This window comes from Nipponia nippon, unplaced genomic scaffold (assembly GCF_047370975.1).
Source record: "Nipponia nippon isolate SJK-2023a ecotype South Korea unplaced genomic scaffold, ASM4737097v1 scaffold_3, whole genome shotgun sequence".
Lineage (NCBI taxonomy): Eukaryota > Metazoa > Chordata > Aves > Pelecaniformes > Threskiornithidae > Nipponia > Nipponia nippon.
Window position 1 is genome coordinate 59301997 of NW_028262347.1, and position 5932 is coordinate 59307928.

Genomic DNA, 5932 nt, shown 5'->3' on the forward strand with positions numbered 1-5932 from the left:
CTTCCTGCCAAAGTGGCCAGAGGGCAGAGAGTCCTCTTCTGCTCTCCTGGCTCTTGATGCACCCCGAGAAACATGCAGCTGGGAAGGTGCGCGTCTCTCCCGACCTGTGCCCGGCTGACCTGCAGGAGTGCTGGGAGGAGAAACAAAGGCGACCCACGAGTGAGCACACATGCGTGCTCCTCTCTGCCGATCAGCTTGGGACCAAGACCTGCGCTCCCGTGTCTGGGGAAGACAGCATTAGAAGTGGAGGTGAAAAATCTTACCAACCCCACCCACTGCCGAACGTCCCCCAGCCAGTGTAGATTTGCAGAGCTCTGAACAATCATGTGGCCATCCCAGGAGGAGGTGTGCTCCTCGCAGACCTGGGCAAAAAATGCCCTGGGAAGGGTTGCTTCTTGTTGGTAAATCCTGTTTGTGGGGCAGTTATCCTCTTCTGCTTTCAGGCTGAAATCTGTGACAAGCCCACTGGATTTGTACTATTACAAAGTTAAGAAAATAATCGGCAGGACAAATACTTGTCCCTTGTGCCATTTACTAGCAAGAGAGACACCCTGTAAACTTCTCTTACATACAAGGAGGTGTCACACATGGAAACCTCCCTCACCAGCAATCCCCAGGTTATCCATCAGCCATCCCCCCCCAGCCATCAGCTTTGGTTCAGATTCTCTTTTCTTCTACTTTGAACTTTCTAAACAAGTGCTTTTCAACATCATCCCATTTTATCAGTCACAAGAGAAAAAGACATGCCCCTTGCAACATGCTTAGGAATAGGAATTAGTGCCCTCTACCCCCCACCTGTACTCCTAAAGATACAACATTATTTTCTTTCTCTCCTGAGCTGTGAGGCAAGCTAGCTTGATAATCGCAACCAGCCGCTTGCACCTCCCAGCCAGGCGTCCACCGCAGGGGGAGAAGATTTCCCGGATAATGTGGATGAATGCCAGCGATTCCTCTCCTGAGCCGCTTCTATCTTCTCATTAATTTTTATTTTGGGAGGAATGTGTGGTTAGATACAGTCCCATTCCTTCCCTCTCCCTGCCCCCACTGGCATTTCTTGCCTTCTTCTGGGATTGCCCCTCACCTTTTAAATTTCTATGGTTGTGTCTCCCTCTCCTGCTGGTTCTCCTCTGCACCTTCCTTATCGGGCTCTTATAATTGTATTGGCAGGCCCTGCCTTATTTATCCAATGAACTGACAATTCTTGAGCTGATATCCCATCATATGACTGCTTCATGGACTGGAGACCAAAATTACTGTGTAACCAGGGGGCAATAAACAACACCTGATAAGATGAAAGGCTTTCAGCTTTTTCCAGATCCGAGATACTGGAAAAGAGGTGGGGGCGGCGGGGAAAAGAACAATGAAAGAGGTAAAAAATGGTGCAGCCAGTCGTAATGAAGCATATTTAATTATCTGATTTTATTAATCAAGCTTCTCCCCAGGCGACAGGGTAGACAAGCAAGTGTCTTTCACACTGATGAAATGCATGGGGCAGAGTGGGAAGTGCTTCTCCTTGTTCCCTTTGCATCCCTCTGCCCAGTGGCTCAATGGAGCCATTTGTATAAAGGAGGATCCCCTTTGTGTAAAGGGAAAGCCTTCCTGGTTGTGTGATGAAGTGGCAGCTGTTGTGTGGGTGCAAAAGGTCTTCTGGCTCTCTCTGTAAGCAGAGCACACCTTGCCATTTCAATTGATGCATGGAGGGGGATGCTGCTCTGGCCAAGCCATCCTCTCCTGCTTTGCTGCTGGTGCCTGTAATTCTGGCTGGACACACAAAGAGGGATGTCTTTCCCTTCTCTGCTTAGGCAGAATGAGACAGTGGGTAATTTATGGGCTGAGAAGAGGTGAGTATATCATCTATATGCAGAGGGAAGGGAAAGAAAGACACTCTGAATCTACACCCTGGATGAAAACTGCCTGTTTAATAACAGGGTTCCCCTTTTTCTGTGTGATTCCTGATTCAAAACCCGTGAAAAAGTGCAAGGAGAAACCTGGTGCATTCTTTTACAAATGCTTTACTTTCCCTACTCAGCTTGCCTAAGGAACTAGAAAAGGGACCACTCTTCTTGCCTTTACTGGCTTCCTATAGAGCAATGGCTTCAAATCTTACTTCCCAGATGTCATGAGTTGAATGTCCTTGACTCAGCCTCCAGTGTATTAATTTAGCACATATGACAGTGTCTGGACTCTCTAATGTTTACTGTGCTACCTTTTATCTGAAAGCTTTCTGGCACAGGGCAACCAGCTCTAGGGACAAGGAGCTTCTGTTTTTTAAGCCTCCCCTGCTGTCCATTTTTCCAAAGGCTCTATGTAGGTGCAGGAGTGAAGCCCATGGATTTGTCTGCTTCAGTTTCCAAGTGAAGCCCAAGAAAGGACACATTTCCCTTTGCTGTGGAAAGCTTTGGCTTTGGTTTGTTACTAAAGCCTGTTTGTGTTTAAGGGGCTCATTTCTTGCTGCAGGGGGAGGAGGAGGATTTAATGGGAAAGTCTGATAGGTCCCAACACTGCTTATGGGAGGACTTATATCTTTGGAGGTCACTGACTGGGTAAATCAGTCTAGAGACTCTCAGGGCAAAAAATACACCTCCCATCCCTCCTCTTTGCTCCAGCTCCATTTTTGCTGAGTTAAATACACACCGTTTTGAAAGGAAGAAATGTAGCCTTATGACAGTTATGTCTCTATGAATGCTCACCAGCTCCCAAAGAAATCCATGTGGCTCCATGTTAAAAATTTTCTGAAGAAAAGAGAGCTGAGACAGGCACACTCCAAGTTTTCCTCTCAGTGAAATACCTTTACTCAATGATCACACTGACAACACATACCAAGTGAAACCACAGTATCTCCATATTCAGAGAGTATATGCTGCCTGTCTCCACTGCCTCCAACTTACTCTGGGTAGGCACCTGCTGAGACAATGCTGTAGTCCTCTGTCACAAAATCAAACCGTGCATGTTTGTATAACTATTCTGTCTTAGTCTGCGACTTTACACCTCCCTGCTGCTTGCAGGGACAAGTTGATTTTCTGTGTTCGTTTAAATGAGATGCGCACATGCAAATTTACAACTTGAAAGCTTCCTTGTGAAGGCTTTACTTTTGTTCTGTCTTATTGTATCGTTCTTTTTATTAAAACTGAGGGCAATGCCAACTGAGAAATATATTTTTGTTCTTCTATACAGAAAAACACAACAAGCACTAAAGTAGGAAATAGGATGCATAAGTGACAACTCATGAAAGGGGATTAGAAAGCAGCAGTGTAATGATGCATAAATCCTATGTTTTGCGTACAGAAGTTTCTTCAGAAAAAAATGCAATTTGATATCAAAATGTTTAAATAATACCAAAAGACTTGAACATTTTAGTATTTTTTAATACAAAAATGGAAAAATAATGATAAATACTATTTCATTAACTAAAAAATGAAATACTTCCTTTGGAATGACTGCTAGTTTGGAATTTCTTTGCTTTGTATTATGTTAAAATAAAGATGAGTGGTAAAAAATAGAAGCTTGAAATGCAAATGGACATTTTGCAAATTAAAATAGTTCAGTTGACCCCCTTTTTCAAATGATTGAGTTGCTGAAATGTTACAAATTATTTATATTCAAAACAAGAAATTATTTACTTTTAAACTACCAAAGAATGAAGAAGTTATTTTTCTGCCAAGTTCTAATATGATGGCTTTTGTAGGGTACTTTGGGGATATTTTTACATTTCTGCTTGACCTGGAAATGCAGATGACTCTCATTTGTTACAATTATTTTGCTACCTGTCTAATTTAGTCTATAAATTCCTTGAGGCAGGAAACACATTTTCCCCTGGGTTTGCTGAGCTCTGAAGGCAACTCTTTACACCAGAAGGCAGCTGTCTAGAACAAAATAATGGTGTGTTGATTTTCTCAACTCGTCCTGCCTATGCCAGGCAAATCTAGAGGTCCACAAAGCCTGTGAGGTTTTTAAAATATGGTGTGCTTTCAGAAAGTGAAAAATCCTGGATGTGTGGACTCAAAATCAACTTGGAATCAATACTTGGGAGTTCTTTGTCCTATATGGCCTGTCTCAAAGAGGAAGAAGAATTGTATTTATGCTGTCAGTCAGGAAGCATGACCGTTCCTGCCCCACTGGTCTCTTCCTCTGAATAAAGACGATAAAGGGACGATATTCCACCCGATGCCTCTGAAACATCTCCTTTAAGCTCCCACTTTTGTATGTAAATCGGAGTCAGAGCTGTCCAGTGTTTATGCACAGCATGGATTCTGCAGCTCACAACACCTCACCTCTGAGGGCTTCTGCTCAGTCAGCTGTTCAGAGCAAGTCTACGAGCTCAGGAAGTCAGGGGCACTGGTGCATAGGTGCACCGGCAGTTGCCAGTGATGGTGCAGCTGCAAATTGCCCACATCACCTCTGGAGCCTCATGTCCTTGTAGGTTGTCTTCCATCCTTTATACCTTACTGGACTCTGACAATCTCCCCAGTGACAGCTGAGCTGCTCTGATCTTCTCAAAGTTCAACAGCTGGCAATGATCTAGCAGAAAGCCCATGCAGCCTGCCTTCTGGAGTCCTTTTAACCTCAGATTTATTAGCCTTGTTGTCTCTGTAGATTTCTCAACAAGCTCATAAATTAGAAATATTAATAAAAGGGACACTGTAGGTTTAAACTGATAACATTTATTATGTTTTTTTTATGGCACAATTATTATCAATTGACATTTAAAATGGTATCATCATCCATCAAGGTGAAATGGGCTCAGAAAGATATTTCTCCCAGGCCAAAAATAATAACAGCAGCAGCAGGACTGCAAGAGAGGAAGCACACAAACAGTTTGAGTCCAGGTCACTGATTACATAGTTTGAAGGTGTTTTTTAGTAACTTCACCCTCTGTTTAACCTGTTCTTGTATTTCATAATGCTGTTTCTCCCCTGCCAGGCCCCTCATCCCTTTGTAGAGGTTTTTCTATCAAAAATCTTTAGTTAATCCATGATGGGGAGCCTGGCTCTTTGCTTTGAATGGAGCAGGAGCTGTTGTATCTGGGAAGGGCTGGAGAGATCAAAGGTTGTCCTTTTCATAGCAATTCAGGCCTCTGAGCAGCAATTGCCATGGAGAACTGTCCGGCATGGCTATAAACTGGCTTTGATCCATCTGCTGTTTGACTGACAGAAAGTTAAAAATAAATAAGTAATGTGCTTAATGTAGCCCATCCTTGCAAACATGGGAAGAACAACAATTCTCTCCCCACCTACTGAAGGCAGCTACAGAGGCTACATGTACAGAAATAAAAATAATTCTCCAGGAAAAAAAAATCTCCAGGAATCGATAACAGAGTAAAACAGAAATCCCTGACCTCTAGCTCATTATTTCAAATTGGTTGTAGTTTGGTAGTGAATAAATGTCTGTAGTGATGCATGAAAATGAACTTCCCATGTCCCAGAATGGTTCTTCATCACCCAGATGTGGAGAAGGCACTGAATCCTCCCATGAATCACTAGCGCTATGCTGGACTGCTGTTGTTTCATAGTGGTAACTGCAATTAAAGAATTAGACCTTCACTGCATTTTCCATTATGGAGATGCCCAGCAGAAGATAATCTTTTTAACAGTGCCATGGCAAGCTGTCTCATTTGCCAATGGGGAGGAGACTGGCACTTCCAAATGGGCAATTCAAGCTATCCTCAGGTAAATGCCTGAGAGAGATATTCCTAACCTCCCCAAAAGCACTTGTCTGTCTGTATTTTCATGAGAGAAAGCCTCAAGAAATAGCTTAGATTAATTATCTGAAAGTTAGGTGCCTGGAGTATGGTGCCTGCCCCACCCCTTCAAATCGACTGTGCAATGCACTGATTGGGAGTGTGAGACTGACCTTTTTTGTCCTGTGTTCTTAGCCATGTGTTCACTGGACTGTTTGGGTTTGGTAGACAGCTTTTTTCAAAGTGCTTATATGA